The following is a 19128-nucleotide window of genomic DNA, read 5'->3' as shown; positions in this document are numbered from 1 at the left end:
CAATTAGGACAGACTTCCCTGAAGTAAAGAATTCCTCAACGATGTGATGTTACTGCTGATCCCAGCCAAAATATGCCTTGCCCGAAGGATTTACAACGAAGGAAATAAAATGGCTTAAAGGCACTGACCTTTCCTTGGTGAATACTGCTGAGTTCAGCTCTTTCTGCTTTCACAATGCAAGAGCTATCTCGGATGCAGGTTACTACCTTCTGAATGAGGATTCAATAAGGTCGCCCCTGTATTACCGCTAACGACACCAACTTTACTCGATCCTTTGGGTCTTCTGTACTTCGATAAATTCTTTACTCTCCGACTGGACTGCAAAGATAGGAATCAAAACTGGCAGTGGTTTTAAAAACTGCCAGCAGAACTTACAATAGAAAGTAAAACTCCGCTTTAAAACAAAACTGTGTCATGAGACAAGTACGCAGCATAATGGAGTCACTGACGAATTAAACAACAAACTGACCAGCGTCACAGCAAGGCTTTCCCCTTTTATACCTGTTTGAACAGGCCATCACATGACCTCTTACTGGCGGGAAAATTACATCACCCCACCATCACAAGACCATTACATCATGCTCATAAGACAGTCACAAGATACCCACGGGGTATGTAACAGGTGTTTACTTCTCTGAGACCTGCGCACTCCCTCTTCTAACTCCTCCACCTCGGACACTACAGGAGACCCATGGAAACTATGAGGTGAACCCTCCCGCAAGCAGTCACCCAAATCCCTCTGCACCTCGGAACCCTCTATCTCTTGCTCGGGCCCAGCATCCTCCTCTCCAACGTCCTGTGGTACCCCAGATGGCCCATCATCAGCCCCCCTTACCCCATTTAACCCAGTGGGGCAAGGGCCAGGAGCCTCCCCCTCCACTATGGGGGCATCAGCGAATGACAGCATGCACCAATTGTCCGAGTCATCATCCTCCAAGTCAGTATCCCTCACAGGGGCTGGGCCCGGGCTTGTCTCTCCCGGTGTGGGCTCTTTCTCGATCTTGCGTGGACGCCAAGTCCTGGTACAAGGTGCAGCTGGCACCTTGGGCTCCCGCTCTACCTGTACATCTCGCCCCCCCCCCCCCCAGAGGCAACAGGTGATTCAGATGGAGAATCTTGACAGACCCCTTCCCATCCTTGGGCCGCACTTGGAAAACCGGTAAGTTCGGCAACTGACTCTTCACTACATAGGGTGTGCCCGACCAGCGATCAGACAGCTTGTGCTTCCCAGGCAATCCCAAATTCCTTATGAGGACTCGGTCTCCCTGCAGGAGTTGGGAGAACTTCACTTTCTGGCCATACTTCTTTTTATTTCCCCAATTCTGCTTGGCGGCCGCCTCCCCAGACAACTCATAAGCCCTTTGCAGCTCCTCCTTCATATCAGCCATATACTTCAAGTAAGGCTTTGGCAATACTTCACCCGCGGCCGTCCCGAAACACAGGTCAATGGGCAACCTTGCCTCGTGCCTGAACATCAGATAATAGGGCAAGTACCCCGTAGCGTCATTGCGTGTACAGTTGTAACAGTGAACCAGATGTCCAATATGTTGACTCCATTAACATTTTTTGCTGACCTCCAGAGTCCCGAGCATGTCTAGCAGGATCTGATTAAACCTCTCTGGCTGGGAGTCGCCCTGCGGATGATAGGGCGTGGTCTCCGATTTCTCAATTCCCAGCATATCCAGTAACTCGTAGATGAGCTTACTCTCAAAGTCCTGTCCCTGGTCATTATGTATCCGCTGGGGAAGACCATAATGCACAAAATACTTCTCCCATAGCGCTCTTGCCACTGTAGTCGCCCTCTGATCCTTGATGGGGAACGCTTGAGCATACCTGGTGTGATGGTCTGTGATGTCTAAGACTTTCACCGTGTTGCTGGTATCAGGTTCTATGGCCAGGAAGTCCATACACACCAGATCCAGGGGCCTCTCACCCTGCAAGTGCAACAACGGAGCAGCCTGCACTGGCAGCATTTTCCAGCGTATGCAATGTGTGCAGGACTTGCAATACTCGTCAACCTCCAACCTCCTTTGGGGCCAATAAAACTGGTCCTTGAGCAACCCATAGGTCTTCTCCACCCCCAAGTGCCCAGAGTCATCGTGCAGTGACTTCATCACAACTCTCCGATACTTCTCAGGCAGGACCAGCTGCCAACGCCGAGGTCAGTCCGGGGGTGACGTTACCCAGTATAACATTTTGGTTCTTCAACCTCAACCAAGGCCACTCTCTCAGTAACAGAGACACTGAACTGTGTTGTGACTTCTCCACCTGGGCCATGTCCCCCTTCTCAACTACATACCAAATGGTGCCAATGCCAGGGTCATCTCGCCGAGCAACTGCTATTTCCCCAGGACTCAACTCTGGCAGCTGCGGGGTCTTCAGAGCAGTCATGTCACAGTAAACTAGGAGTAGGGCGTCAAAGGGTCCACCGCACAATCTGGCCTCTCCTTTTCCTCGGCCTGCACGGTGATAGCAAACTGACAGGTGGCCTTCACCCCGGATGCAGGAATGCTCTCCCACTCCCCGTTCCCCTCCAGGTCCTCATGCCTCTGTCGGGACAGAGCATCCGCATCGACATTCTGGCTCCCCGGCCGGTACTTCAGGCTAGGATCATATACAGACAGGGCGGCCAACCACCGATGACCCAGTTTCAATGGCGTCCAGTTTCGGCAAGGTCAGGATGTAGTAGAGCGGGTTGTTGTTTGTCCGCACCTCAAGCTTGGCCCCGTAGAGATAGTCTCTCAGCTTAACCACCACCGCCTATTTCAATGCCAGGAACTCCAACTTGTGCGTGGGATAGTTTCTCTCAGAGGGTGAAAAACTCCGGCTGACAAATGCTACCAGCCTCAGCCTGGCACCCTGATCCTGGTACAAGCCAGCCCCTAACCCTTCCCGACTGGCATCAGTATGTAGCACATAGGACAACTGGGGTCTGCAAAAGCCAGCACCGGCGCCTGGGTCAGCATCTCCTTCAGTGACTGAAAAGCCGCCTCACATTGGTCATCCCATCTCTGTCCGAAGGACTCTGACGGGTTCAAGTATTCTCCAGCCTCCTGTCCTCTCCTCCCTTTCCCTTTCTGTCCCAGAGAAGGGTAGCTACACAGATGCTGGTTCAAGGGATGGCTCACCTCGGCACAGCCCTTCTCTGGTAGTATTCACAGAAGCCCAAGATCGAGTGCAGAGCGCTCACAGTCTGGGGCCTCGGCCAGGTGGCCACCCCTTCGATCTTAGTCTGGTCTGGAGCTACTCCATTCCATGAAATTATATGTCCAACATAGCTAACAGACGTCTGGCAAAACTGGCACTTGTCCAGGGAAAGTTTTAACCCTTCATCCTTCAGCCGGCTGAGCACCTTCATTAGCCTCGCTTCGTGTTCTTTCAAGGTGGATCCAAATACTATCAGGTTGTCCAAATATACCAGCACTTAAAGCAGGTTCATATCCCCCCACGGTCTTCTCTATGACGTTCTGGAAAGTGGCAGGTGTCGGCGATATGCCCTGGGGCATCCTTTCAAACTGGTAAAATCCCAGAAGGCATATAAAGGTCATCTTCTCCTTATCCGCTTCGCTCACCAGGATCTGGTAATATCCAACACACTGAGCCACTTTGCCCACTCAGACAGGCCAGCGCGTCTTCGACCCTCGGAACCGTATACTAGTCAGGGATGGTGCGCCTATTCAGGGTCCTATAGTCCACACACATACGAATCTTCCCGTTTTTCTTCCTGACCACGACTATCGGAGATGCAGAAGGGCTGCAGGACACCGAAGTGATCCCAGCTTCCTTCAACTTACACAAATGCTGCCGCACATTCTCCACGTCCACAGGGGCCAGTCGCTGTGACCTTTCTCTAAAGGAGGTGTCCTCAGTCACCGGGACGGTGTGGCGAGTGCTCCTGGAACAGCCCACGTCAAACTCATCAAGGGAAAAAACATCTTTCAGCATCAACATCTTCTTCACCATCCTCTGCGGCACAGGCAACTCTCTGGCATAGGCGAGGCCCCAAAGTTAAATGCCCCAGTGGTCATCCCTGTTTTCCAACGGCCCTCCCACAGCAAGCCTCACAGGGGCAATATGCATCACCGCCACCAGGAACAAACGTGCCAGGGGCATCCCTCATTTAAAAGTGACCTCCCACTGCGTGGTGTTCCTGACGATCGCCACCGGCGTGCCTGTACCACCGAGAACTTCTGTAGCTCAGGTCTCACCAGCACCCCTCCAAGAGTTTCCCTCCAAGGGGCTCCCAGCCGGACACATTCCCACCTGAAGTGGCCCTCTCCCCTACAGTTATAATGCACACTTCATCTCGCGGGACCTCAGACTCCCCCTGGGCCTCTGTGCCGTCTGTCTCATCAGGGAGGGGCAGAGGGACCCCACCTGCCGCGACCCCCTTCACTATCTCCCGATTGGAGCTGGCCCCAGTTACTTCACTACAAGGGGCTACCACAGACTGCACCGTACTGACAGAGCCCTCTTCTGACTCCAGTGCGTCCTCCTCCTCCCTCACCTCTCTGAACAACTGAACAAAAGATGGGGGGGCCCGCAATCTACAAGACTGCTGGAGACTCGTAGCAATCACATCATGCCTCTGGGCGCCCCAGGGTACCTGGTTGATCCTTATCTGATTCACCTCCATCTCTGAAATGACCCTCCGTCGCCTCAGACAATTTAGCCTTCGCTCTACCCAGAAAAGATACTCAGAAAGCTTCCCCCCTTTCTCCTGACGCAGGCTCCAATGACCCCCTAAAAGCTCCACTATGCCCCCCATCAGACCAAAAGCCTCCTCCAATGCTTCTAGATACTCCTTCCAGGAGGCCAGGGGTTTTATACCTTTCATGCCTTTTACTACCTCAACTGCCACCCTTCTCAAACTGTCAACCAATCTCTGTCACTTCTCTTCCTCAGAACACTGCCACTCACCCAGCAGCCAAGAGACATGTTCTATTCAGGTCTCAAAATCATCCTCCCCTTTGGGGGTAGGAGTCCACCCTGAGAAAATTCTTAACTTCTGATGAGGACCCGCCACCTTGTTCACCAAGGAGTTAATGGCTGTTGCCAACTCTGAGCCTTCCCCCTTCTGTCGGAGATCTTACACCAGATCTTATTAGAATCCATCTCCCCTCATTTAAACTGGGGTGAATTACACCGTATCTGACAAATTCAAATCCCAGACAAGCCCCCACAAATGTAGCGTCCATGCCCCCAATTTACCCCTGTTCGCCTAGGGTGAACCACCGTCGCCCTGCCAATAGTGCAATGCCTTGGTGTAAATATGGTGTAATGCCCCCCCCCAGTACACCCTCGCAATACAAATATCAGACAATACACCAAAGGCCAGTAAATCATTACAACTTTATAGTTATTTCTTAGTAATGGATTAATAGAAACAGATAACCTGAAGGTGCCAAATCAGTAATTTTATCAGTTTGTGCACATAATATTTTAATATGTTGGAGCTCATGCCTCCAGTTCCATTCACAATGACCTGCTGAGCCTTTGGCCACCGTCCGAACTGCCAACATCCATATCTGCCACCCTGGAACTGCTGTCCGCTCCTCACACATCCGTCCTCCTCGGTCGCCTACCGAAAAAGACGGTGAACTCCCGCTCAGGTCACACATAGAAGACAGCATAACAATTCTCCATTGGTTAGTTCGCCCCTTGTCTGCAGTCATAACCCAAACATTCCAGCTACAGAAACTTACAGCATTAAGTGACATTACAGACAAGCCATTTTGTTAGCCTGAACAGTTAACACCACAGTTAATGGTACTGAGCCCTACACTTGGATTTCCTGCATCTGCAGATTTTCTCTTGTTTTTGTGTTTATAGAACATCTTTCAATATATTAGACTGTGCAAGAGCACTTCTTTATCTAATGAAGCAACAACTGAAGAACCAATAGCCTCTGAACGAAAATGATTTGAGATGATTCCACCCCATATATTCAATGTAACATCTTCAATATAGCTGGATTTTAGATCCAGAATATGGCTCACAGCTGCTATTCTGCTGACATTCAGAGAATGAGATCAGGAATGGATCTCTATCCAATTGTATTGAAAGGTTACTCTACCTCTGATGTTGGGTGATGCATGATTCTTCCATTTTACCTTCTGTCTCCTCACTCCATTTTCATTCCTCACTTTCTCCCCATCTTAACCATTAGGAATTCAATCAATGATTTTTGCTGGAATAACAGAACACTTTTCTGTCATTCACTCTATTTCCGTGGATGTCTGTGAAGAGCAAGAAGTTCAGGTTGTATATAGTATACGTTCTCTGATATTAAATGGAATGATTGAACCATTGACATTTGGAAGAGAAGTATTTGTGGAAAAAGAAACATGGTAATGTTTCAGCCAGAAGATAATGGTTGAGCTGTTGAGTATTTCTGGCATTTTGTTCTCATTCCAGATTTCCAGCAATTACATTTTTAATTTTTTTTATTTAATCATTCCTTATCCTTTCGACATGATAAGAAATGATAGCTAGTAGGGAGAGTGGGCACTCAAACTTATTGGGCACTGAAAATGCTGTTGACTCTTTTCTTACAGAGGTGTAACTTTTTCCAGTCCTCCAGTGCTTTGATACTACTCTTAAATCCAAGGAGGGCTGGAAGATTAGTTTTAGAGTCTTCCCTATTATATCAGATTTCCCTCAATAACCTAACATGCATGCCATCAAAATTGATGGCTTATCCCCTCTGCCAACTTCTTAATAATATGCACTTTAAGTCTTACTTTACCCAATTTAGCTGCAGTTACATTCAGCATTAAATGATACAACACATAATCAAGTAAGAACCAAATGCAAAATAAATACTGGCAAACTGAATGGCCACTAGTACTTGCTGACAGTACAGGAACAGTAAGAAATTTTGGCTTGGTGTTTCAATGGCTTCAGAAGTATTTACACGCAAAATAAATTTTTGCTTTGCATGTGAAAGTTATTGAGTCCAAGAGGCATTCAATGTAACACAGAAGTTTAAATGTTGTCAGTAATTCAGATAGGGACAGAGCAATAGCAACACTTAGAGGTTTGGATTTGTGCATTAACTTGTTTCTATTCTATTTACAAAATGGTATTGGTATTCGTAAAAATAAAGACTCATTGCCCAAGGAGGGTGATTTCTTAGTGCACCCTGCTAGATAACATTTATTTTTGCTATCATGTAGAAAGGTCTGAGAACAATTAAATGAAAATCAATTTTTTTTTAAAAAAACTGCAGATGTTGAAAGTTAAAATAAAACAAAATGCCAGAAATACTCAGCAGGTCACGTTGCATCTTTGGGCTGAAACATTAACTCTGTTTCTCTTCCCTCTGTTGTGAATCAACCAGTTGAGTATTTCCAGCATTACCCTTTTTTAATTTTATTCCAGTAACAATTTTGTAAATTAAACTCCTTTTGACTGAGATGGGAAGAAAGCAAAGGATGGAGATGAATGAATAACAAAGAGCAAAGGAGAGAGAAACAGAAAGTTAAATCAGAACATCAAAAAGTATAGGGTAGAAAATACAAGACAAAAACAGAAGGAAATATTAAGGTCATGTGAGAAAGTAAAATAATAAAAAGCAAATCAAAAATTAAAATGCTAGTTTCTTATTAATAATTACAAATTTAAGGGAGGAGTGATCTTAGCATTACACATGTTTTGGTAAAATTATAATTAAGCACTGAGGGGAGGCCATATGAAAATGTTTCAAAAAGAGGATGCTGTCAATAATCCATTAAAAGTCACTAATTTATTTTTGTTTATTAAAATGTTCTCACAGAATACATAGAAGACTTTGCCAATCCTACATAATGCCTGTGTTCGAGGTAGTTTCACAATAGTAGGTTAAAAACATCTAAATCCATCTGGACGTGAGCATGGGAAACAGTGGAAGAGAAGGAACACTACTTGAGGAAGCTCAGAAAGATCAACTGTCCTGGTACTTCCAGAAATTATTATTATCCCATGAAATTCATCTTTCAAAAATATGTGCATCACTTTGTTTACTGAATTGGTACGGGGTTACTTCTCATCAAGGAAGCTTTGAATTAACTCTTTCATTTCTTAATCAGATATGCAAACAAGAAAGAATAAGTGCAACTAAAATATCTTGGCTTTGATAATCTCAGAGAACTTGGTAAAGTTTAATAAATTTGTAATCCATTATAGGTAAATAGTACCAAACGCTAGCTGTAAAACTGACATCGAAACTTTATCACTATACAAAGCAGTTCATTTTGTTGTTCATGATATCATGTCTCCCAAGCCTAAGTGTCACTGTTTGGGAAATTGAAAATAATATTGCAACGCAGCACTAAGTTGTAGTGCCAAAACATTGAAAAAAATATCAGATCTGCCTCTCACTGGCAGTTACCCCATCAGCATCCACTCCTACATTTAAAAGTTGAAACTTCTCGAATTAAATAACACTGTATAGGAACAGATTCAACTATTCCAAGCTTGTATCAATGCTCCACTTAATCCTTTCTTCCATCTTTCTATCCCTTTCCTTCATATGCTTTTATGTCTTTCCCTTAGATATCATAAGACATAAGAGCAGAATTAGGCCATTCAGTCCATCGAGTCTACTCTGCCATTCCAGCTTGGCTGATTTACTATCCCTCTCAGCCACATTCTCCGGCCTTCTCCATATAACCTCCACTTTAAATACACCCAATGACTTGGCCTCCACAGCCATCTGTGCCAATGAATTCCACAGATTCACCACTCATTGGCAAAAGAAATTCCTCCTCATCTCCGTTCTAAAGTGATGCCCTTCTATTCTGAGACTGCCCCTCTGGTCCTAGGCATCCCCATGATAGGAAACAAACTCTCCAAATTCCTTTTGCAGTGATTTCCTCATTCTCCGCACTTCCTGGGTAATGAAGTTCTTTTCCCAAATTAGTTTTGATTACTTGGCCTCTTGATAAAGGAAAAAAAACACTTGCTCTCAGATACTGGTATCAATAAAACACGTGATAATTTCTGCTATTATTTTGGAGTTCAATATCTTCCAGTGTATAATGGTGTGAGACTGAAAGCAGATTCATCAGCAGTAAAGGACCTCCCGTCAGAACAATACAAAGGTACCAGTATCATTTTACCACTCCGCTGCTAATTGATTCCTTCCAGCTCTTTGAATCTTTTTTCTGTGTTTTCAAGCTATTATTAGTTGTAAACAACAATTGGTGGTGGTGGCACTGATTGTAATGGATCTTTTCCCCTAGACTTTGTGGATTGGGACCATCCTCCCATTGCTCACAGATGTAAGTGCATCAGTTTAAAGAACTCTCTTTAATCTTAGTTAAGTAATTCCTTATGGTTTAAGCTTGAGTGTGTGCACTATTATTATGAAAAATAACACAGAGACTATTATAGTTATACAATAATTGTTGCTTATAGCAGATCTGAGATTATCTGAAACTTGGCTTCTATTAAGTCTAAAGCAAAACGATGTATGTGAGGTAAGTTTGAAATGGAGATAGTCTATGAATCAGGCACCTGTGAAAAGAGGAAAATGCAGTTGATGTGTCAAGTTGATCATCTTTCATCAAAACTTGGAAAAGTTAGAATAACCACTTTCAAAGTTGTAAAGAAAGGAAGGAACATACTAAAGAGAAAGCATATGATAAAGTGGAGACTGGGCAATACTGAATGACATGTGGAGGCATTACTGGGCAGAGAGCATGGTAAAAACTAGTAAATCACAAAATCTATGAGAGTGGGCAGCTAGAAATGGAAGGAGTCAAAGAAAGTCTGATATTATCAAGAAGTGGAGAGAAGAAACAAATAATAACAGCTAGAATTCTGCAACGTAATCCAGAATATTTTAGATTATAAGATTGTTGAAATCAGTGCTGAGTCTGAAAGATGTGCTTATTCAGGATATAAAGGGCTGTCATTTTAGCACATGTTGGGCTCCACTGGAAAGGTGTAGGATGTCAAAAGCAGAGAGTTCAGAGTGGGAGTCAGATAGAAAGAAATATATCTATGCACATGATAGTAGTTGACTGTTTACTCCATTAGAGTAATGAGAGAGGGAAACAATGAGGCAGAGATTGGCCAGGTAAAAGTGTGAAGCTGTAAAAGTCCATTAGGTTTAACTATCTCATCCTGCACTGAATAAGAATTCCACTCTGTTCTCTCAGTTTGAGAGAGAGAGAGGGGAAGATAACAGGTGAGAAGAGAGGGGGAGGAGGAGAGGGGGGCAGAAAGAGGGAGGAGAGGAGGGGGAGAATGAGAGGGGAGGGGGAGGAATAAAAAAAATTTGAGAATATTGAGTGCTCAGGGTGTCAGAGTTCAGAGTTCAGAGTTCAATTCCAATGTCATCTGTAAGGAGTCTGAACATCATCCGCGTGGAATACTTGGGTTTTCTTCAGGCCCTCCATTTTCCTCCCATAGTTAGTAGGCTAATTGCTCATTGTAACTTATCCCATGATTAGACTAGGGTTAAATTGGGGGTTCCTGAGCAGTGTGGCTCAAAGGGCTGGATGGCCCAATTCTCCATTGCATCTTTAAATAAACAGTGTACAAGACAAACTTTTATGCCATGGTCGCCTAGCAATTATTGCGACGCTATTACAGCTCGGGGCTTTCTGGAGTTGGGAGTTCAATTCAGGCACCATTCTGCAAGAAGTCTCCATATGCCCTACCCATGGAATGGGTGCTCGGGTTTCCTCCCACTGTCCAAAGACGTACTGGGTAGGTGAATTGGTCATTGTAAATTGTCCTGTTTAGGTTAGGGTTAACAGGATTGTGGGGTTGCTGGGGTGGTGTGTTTGAAAGGCTGGAAGGGCCTACTGTGTGCTGTATGGCTAAGTAAATAAAATAATTGCTAAGCAATAAAGGCAGTTAGAGAGGTAGAACTCAGATAAGAGAACATACACTGCATGGCCACTTTATGAGATAAAAATACTGAATGTAAAAACTGTGAAATGTAGGTTGGAATCCAGTGAATGCGTGAGCAGAAGGTGCACCACACGCGGCATCCTGTCAGGACACAATGGAATAAGTGGAAGGTAAGGAGGATTGGGAATGAGGATAAAAGCCCCTTTGATGTCTTTAACCCCTCCATGACCCTCTCCCAGTAATATCCAACATGCTTGCTTCTATTTAACGAAAGATAAGAAGGCATGCTTTCACCCATATCTCCCCCCAGCAATTGTCCACAGCTGCGCGCACTCAAGCACCACCTTTTTTATTCAACAAAATAAAAGAAATGCATTGGTGAGAGTTTTGCAAACCATTAAGGAGAAGTGCGCTTTTGGGTGAATAGCTAGCACAGCATGGAAGGTGGCAGATATGGGTGGCTCTTGCAGCAATGCTGAAAGTGTTAAAATAAAAAGAGAAAATCAATGACTAAGTGCAGGTGTTGATTGATGGAGAACATCGGTTGGTGAGTAAATGACATGTACAGTAAATTGAGATGTTCCCATGTAATAGGGTGAAGGTCGCATGAGATGGTCAGACAATGCGGGCATCAACCTCTCAGAACAGGTTATTGAATGTGGCAGCACTCTGGGTGGGAATCTCAGAAAATCCTGTATTGATTTTGATGGCTATCGGCTGCCAACATCTTCTGAGTTTGGGTCTGATGAGCCTTCCAGCTTTTGTATCTGAAGGGCAACTTTACTAATTTACAAGCAAGAGAAAATCTGCAGATGCTGGAAATCCAAGCAACGCAAACAAAATGCTGGATTAACTCAGCAGGGCAGACAGCATCTATGAATAAGAGTATAGTCGAAGTTTTGGGCTGAGACCCTTCAGCAGGACTGATTTATACTTTACTAATTTACACTGTTTTCACCGGGGCTTCCAGTTGAATGTCCAAACATCTCAAAGTCTTTGTTTCCAAGGATATGCCCAAAACGTTCTTGAAACTCCTGGGAATATCCAAAGACTATACAACGTGGAAAAGGAACATTTAGGATGATATTAAGGATCTGAGTTCATTCCTCAGGAGCACATGGAAATGCTGCCTAATGCAGCATCTCCTCAGGCACTTCCTTCCTCTGCGGGCTCTGAAACTGGTCTCCCTAACCCACAGATCGAATGTGGAAACAAGTCATCCTGGATCTTGAGGAACTTTCTCAAAAGAAGGAAATGAAGACCATTACTAAACATTTCACTGGTCAAAACCCATCCTTTCATGACCACTTTGACCTGTTCCAACCACATTTCTTCTCCTTTTCTAGAGGACTAAACTAGCTTTATGTAGTTTATGAAGAACTCTATTGTAATCCCTGTACTGGGAAAAAAATAATGGCTCCTATCAAATATTTTCTGAAGACTATAAATATAAGTTCATGTAACACATCACATAAATAAATGTTTGCATTTTTTCACAAGAATAAACTGTTTTAGACTTTAAATAGTAGATGGATATTATTCTTTACAGGTTCCTGGCAAGGTTCTATAGATATCTTAAGAAAATACTGAACTAATTTGCAATATTTCTCCTTTGCTATATGTTTCTCTGATATTGTGTTCAATTGTTAAACACTTACGTTTAAAACTTTTAATTGTATTTTCTTCTTAAATTTCACACAAACAATCCTTTCTTAACTGGGCACCTGAATTAAAAACACTTTTAAAATGTCTCCAATTAATAGAAATGTGGTTGTTTTAAATTATAAAATACAAACAAAAATGCAATGTCAAATTACAATGTTCCATTTCTGTACATAATGTATGTAATGATCATGAAAGAAATGAACCTAAAATATAGGGAATTGTCTAAATCAAACTTTTTAAAGCAAATATTACCTCAGTAAAGGTTGAGATTATTAAAATTGATTTAATTTGTGTTCCTTTTAAGCAAATAGATAGCTTGTGATCTGTACTATATTTCTCTCTGAAGACTCCTCACATTTGGCCTTCTGCTACCCATGGGTTGAATTAACATCTCAGTCCTCATTTTATATTCCCCAACTCCCTTTCACACAATCGTCCTTCAATAAGCAAAAATAACATCAATTGGTAAATTGGTTCATTACTGTCACAAGTAATGAGGGACAGTGGAAAACATTGTTTTGCGTGTGATTTTTACATCACATCAGGGCATTGAGGGAGAACAACGAAAAATTACTAACAGAATGCAGAATAAAATGTTAGAAATACTAAGTAAATGCAGTGCACGCAGACACTGAGTTGCAAAGTCATTACAAGGTAGAAAGTAAGGTCAAGAGTTTGTCTATGGTACAAGGGGACTGTTCAATAGTCTTTTAACAGCTGGATAGACACTATCCTTTGGCTCTCTGGCATGCACTTTTAGGCTCTTGTATCTTCTACCTGTTGAGAGGGGAGAGAACAGAGAATGTCTGGGTGAGTGGGGTCTTTAATTATGTTGGCGGCTTCACTGAGGCAAGGAGAAAAGTAGACAGTCTGGTTTCTGTATTGTACTGCGTTGAGTCCACAGCTCTCTCTCTCTCTCTCTAGTTTTTTGAATTCTCGGGCAGAGCTGTTGCCATATCAAGCCATGATGCATCTGAGTAGCATGTTTCCTATAGTGCATCTATAGAAGTTGGTGAGGGTCGAAGAGGATATGTTGAATTACTATGAATTAGTGACTATTAACAATCCCTGTGCAGTTAATGATATTTTATATATCGGAAGAATATACAATTTCTGTGTTTTGTATCCCTTCAATCACACTGACATTTTTGCTGCTTTTACTGCCATTTCTAAACAAATGCATTCAGCCATGTACGGGAAGCACGTGAATGTCTGGTGATCTTCTTGTGTGATTTCATTTGAAATTTGAATAAGTGGGAATGTTTACTGTATGTGAGCACAGAGAAATGAAATGCAAGAGAAATGAAGTGTCAGAACCTGTTTATATATGATTTTCTGTAGGTCCTGTTGTATTTCTGTATTTTTCCTGTAAATGTTTGCAAGGAAATGAATCTCAGGGTAGTATTTGGTAATATATATGTGCTTTGATAATAAATTCAATTTAAACTTTGGAGTTTGAAGTATTTCTAAATTTATTGCCCACATCACTAGCTAAATGGAATCCTTATCAACATGCTCGGATAAAAAAATTCAAGCAGAGAATTATAAAAGGACAAAGTTATCAGGTAGAATAGAAGGAAATATCACTTGCATTTGACCAGCAGGCATACATAGAGGGCACTGAATCACTGAGCATTGGAAATAGTCATCAGCCAAGCAGAAGATACAAAGTCAACATATATTAAGAGATCTATACTGACATCTGTGAAAGGAGAAGAGCTTCACAACTGACCTCCATTAAGGAACACATGACATGCTGCCGTCCAAATGAGGGGGGTGGGGGCTTGCTAATGTGTTAAGCGCCCTGTGATCATTGTATTACTCTACATCTTCCAAATGGCACTGGCATCAGCTTAAGAAGCTCGCATTGTGAGTGGAGAGGCAGCTGAGAAAGAAATGGAGAAAATAATCACGTCTACCGAGGCTGCTCAGTAATGAAAAGGTCAATGTTACATCCAATAATCCGAATTGACACCCACTGTGTGGCGATATTAGTGAGGAACGTATAGAATAAATGAAGCTCCTCGGATGTAAAGAGTGAAGAATTTAGCTGTTTATTTATTTGTTTTATGTAATTAGTGATACAGCCCTTCAAGCCACACCAGCCAAGCAGCCCCACGACCCCTAACCTAATGACAGAACAATTTACAATGACTAATTAACCTACCCGGTACGTCTTTGTACCGTGGGAGGAAACTGGAGCACCCAGAGAAAGCCCTTGTATTCCATGGGGAGGACGTACAGAGACTTCTTATAGAACAATGCCAGAATTGAACTCCGAATACCCTGAGCTGTGATAGTGTCCTGCTATGCGCTATGCTACTATTTCAGAGTAGTTGAAACTCTGTTACATGCTTAAATATTATAACAAAATTGCCTGGAGATTCCTGTCAATGTAATTACATCATCTTGTAAGAATATTCTGAGTCAAATCAGGTTGATAAATAAATTGCTATTGGTGCATAAAATATTGGTATTAGCCATCAGCTGAACAGAACATCTAGAGTCACTTTTTATTAGCTGTAAGAAATATACTGGTAGCTGGGAATTGGGACATTTTCCATTGTAGACTCCCAGTGAGGAATACATGGGCTATATTTAACCTTGGACGTTTTTACTGTGAATAAGCAGTTTTAAAACAGTAGTACTTTTGCTTATTAGCCGTCATATGCAAAAGAACATCAGTAACAAACATAGTGAAAAATCAAGCAGAAGGAAGTGATAAGAATGGATTTTCAAGTTGAATATATTTTCTGCTTTATGAAAGCTGAGTGGAAAGTGTAGCAATGGGAGTAGGGAGTGAAGTACGGTCGTAAAGCTTTCTGCATTACATTTGTCCTTATCTTTATTCATAGCAGACCTAGTCATAAAAATTGATGGCCATTGTTAACACAGCTAATAGCTTAAATGGAAAGCTCACATGTATTTTAGCCGTGAACTTCACCTAATGGGGCTGATCCTCCATTGCCCCAAGATGACCACCTGCCCCTTGGACCACACTATTTTTCCAGCTTGTTCCCAGCACATTCTGCTTCTTCCCATCACAATGGTGTGTCAAAATGCAGCGCATCGTACTGCCAGACTCCGCTGACATTGGACTACCAAGGCAGGAAAAAGGAAGTGATCAAAATATTTCAAAGTGTAAAGCATTAAATTCACATAAACTTTAAAAAATCCAAAAAAATATTTACCATTGCTGATTAAAATCTTGTAAAAAGTTTTATTGTTCTTCCAGCAGTAGTTGCTTCTCATTAATTTCAGTGAGGGAAGCATACCTGCTACAACTGAAGTGGTGGAACATTCTACAATGTATAGAACTTTATTTAATCTTAGTCTTATATGTTTTTACCAGAGCCACCACATGTATCAGATGCTTCCTACAAGACCTAGAAGTTTTGGACAATTCATTCAACAAAAGAGAAAACTTGTATTTAAATACCACGGCTCAATACAGCCTCCGAACAATTCTGAGAGCAACAGAGAAGTGTTGCATTCACAGTCATACTCTCTACCCATGACTGTATTGCCACCCACAGCTCCAATCTGCTAATTAAATTTGCTGATGATACTACAATTATCTCAAACAATAACGAAGTGGACTACAGGGAAGAAGTCATCTCTCTGACACAGTGGTTCCTCAATGTTGCAAAGACAAAGGAGCTGGTTGTGGATTACAGAAGGAATGGAGACAGGCTAACCCCTATTGACATCAATGGATCTGGGGCTGAGAGGGCGAACAGCATCACATTGCTCAGCATTCACATCACTGAGGACCTCACGTGGTCTGTACATACCGGCTGTGTGGTGAAAAAGGCACAACAGCGCCTCTTCCACCTCAGACGGTGGAGGAAGTTTGGTATGGGCCCCAAGTCCTAAGAACTTTCTACAGGGGCACAATTGAGAGCATCCTGACTGACTGCATCACTGCCTGGTATGGAAACTGTACTTCACTCAGTTGCAGGATTCTGCAGAGAGTGATGCGGACAGCCCAGCGCATCTGTAGTTGCAAACTTCCCATGATTCAGGACATTTACAAGGACAGGTGTGTAAAAAGGGCCCATAGGATCCTTGGGGACCCAAGTATTCCCAACCATAATCTATTCCAGCTGCTACCATCTGGAAAGTGGTACTGCAGCATGAAACTCAGGACTAACAGTTTCCAGGACAGCTTCTTCCACCAGGCCATCAGACTAATTAACTCACACTGATTTGAGTGTACTCTATATTACATTGACTGTTTTATTTATTATTAATTATTATAAATTACTATGATTGCACACGGCACATTTAGATGGAGATGTAACATAAAGATTTTTACTCCTCATGTATGTGAAGGATATAAGAAATAAAGCCAATTCAATTCAATTCCTAGATGATATGTCGAAGAACACCAACTGAAAGCAAAAGATTCCACTACACTCACAAGCATTTTTGTTGTAGGCACATTTAATATTATAGTGCATGATCATTAACCTCTGAAATACAGAAACAATATTTTAAACAGCCTTAATTTCTCTTATCCTGTAATGCAAGTAGAAAAGACGGGGAGCAGAGTTTGATGACAACCATTCTATATTTTTCAATCAGTCTTTTTCATATAACAAAAAAAAGTTGGCTTTTGTTGCCACCTAATATTTAATATGGTTAAAAACCCAGGAGTTTAACAGTTGACAGAATGGGAGCTAGGACTGGGGTTAGACTCAGGAAAGACTAAACAAGTTGTGGCTTTTTATTCTGAAAAAGAGAAGATAAAAAACCAAATATACAGGTATTTAAATTCATGATTTGATTCAATTGGAAAGTAAATGAGGGCAGATGAAGACACCATAAATCTCGATCATCGCTCTAAATTATTTACTAAGTCTGTACTTTCACCATCTTGAAGAAGCGTGCATCTTATAGGTATGTGGAGTTGCTGTAGTAACAAGTATGGATGTATTTAAGATGAAACTGAGCCACCTGCATTATGAAGATGTCGCAAGATAATTAGGATATGAGGTTTGAGTGCAGAATGAATCCCAACCTAATGACCAAATGTTTTCTGTGTCGTAAATCCTATGTCACTATCAAATGACTTTAGGTACCATCAGTAGCTTCCAGTCTGTATGTGTTTGACAGTTCAGGAATCAGTAGGTCTGCCAGCTTGCAAGAAATCGGGAGGCCTGCTGTGTCTTTACTGATCAGAAGAAAAATCAAAGCATAAGGGGAAATGCTAAACACGTGCAGGAGAAATGAGGCTATGCTGATATGGTTAGAATGAAGGAGATCTGGAAATCAAGTACAAAACAGTTCAGTGGGGTCAAATCGCATGGTTATTCACCCTTCTCTTTCTCCTCAATAAAAAGAACATCTCCTGTTTTGGTTTATGATCATTCAAATAACACCCCACAAAAACAGTTTTTTTTTCGTTAATTATGTCTGATTATGATATGTGAAAATTAGTTGCTAAACATGATGGCAGGATACCAGTAATTACAGAATGTAATCCATTGGGGTACCTTAAGGCTCTTATAGCCGGAAGTGGTAGTGGGGATAAGCTTGTGCTACTGATTAGATGCCAAGGCATAGCATCCTTTCACCTATTAAATGGCGTGCGTCTCAAGAAGCCTCTGACAATTAAGTCCAGCTCCTGGCCTTCACATCTGGCCGATGTGAAGAACTGGCAGAACCGTTTCTACAGACAGGAGAAAGAGCAAAGGCGAGTTATTGGTGCCTTAAAACCCGTCGTTTCGGGCAGACCGAGCTTATCAGCGCATCCAGGAGAAGGAAACCTGATCTCAAACCTACGCTGACTCACAGCTATACTCACTCATGGGAAAGGCTTCAGGAGTAAACCCCGAGGAAAAATCCGGAGCTGGAGTTCCTAGGGCAGTCCAATGTTGAGTTCAACATTGGCTGCCAACTCCTGTGATGCCACCGATGCCAAACTGTGTCAGTTTCTGCCGTTCCTTTGGATTCAGCAGCTGCATGAAGATGGGGAGCCCGCTACATGGGCAACAGCTTGGTCTCCATATTGTACTGCCCCGGCTTGTAGACAGCTGGGATGCAATATCAATGGTCGACCTCAACCAATGGAGGGTCTCGATCCTTTGGGCTCAGGTCTCTCAGGCTAGGGAGAGATTTGTTGTTCTGATAGCCCATGCCTTACTGAAAGCACATATGTAAAAATGTTAGATAAGAAATGGAAATGCTTTATTTATGAAAGTCCACATATTTAATAAATAGTCTGCCAAGGTTTACTCCAGTTTCAGACTTGAAAAGCAGCTGCCAATACCCAATGATCCATTTTGTAGAGCAAAACCTGAAGAGTATTTCATGTCATATGCCGATGATAATAATTTTGATTTGAGAGTCAGCAATGGATCATGATCCTTTTAAACAGCAGTAATGATTCTGTAGTAACTTCAAACATTATAACAGTAGCGCAGTGGTTAGCACAACACTTTTCAGTACCAACAACCCGGGTTCAATTCCTGTTGCTGTCTGTAATGAGTTTATACATTCTCCCCTCGACTGCATGGATTTCCTCCCACTATCCAAAAACCTACTGGTTGGCAGGTTAATTGGCATTGTCAATTGTTCTGTGATTAGGCTAGGGTTAAATTGAAGGATTGCTTG

Source organism: Hemitrygon akajei, chromosome 22, assembly GCF_048418815.1.
Source record: "Hemitrygon akajei chromosome 22, sHemAka1.3, whole genome shotgun sequence".
Classification (NCBI taxonomy): Eukaryota; Metazoa; Chordata; class Chondrichthyes; order Myliobatiformes; family Dasyatidae; genus Hemitrygon; species Hemitrygon akajei.
This window is presented reverse-complemented; position numbering follows the sequence as displayed.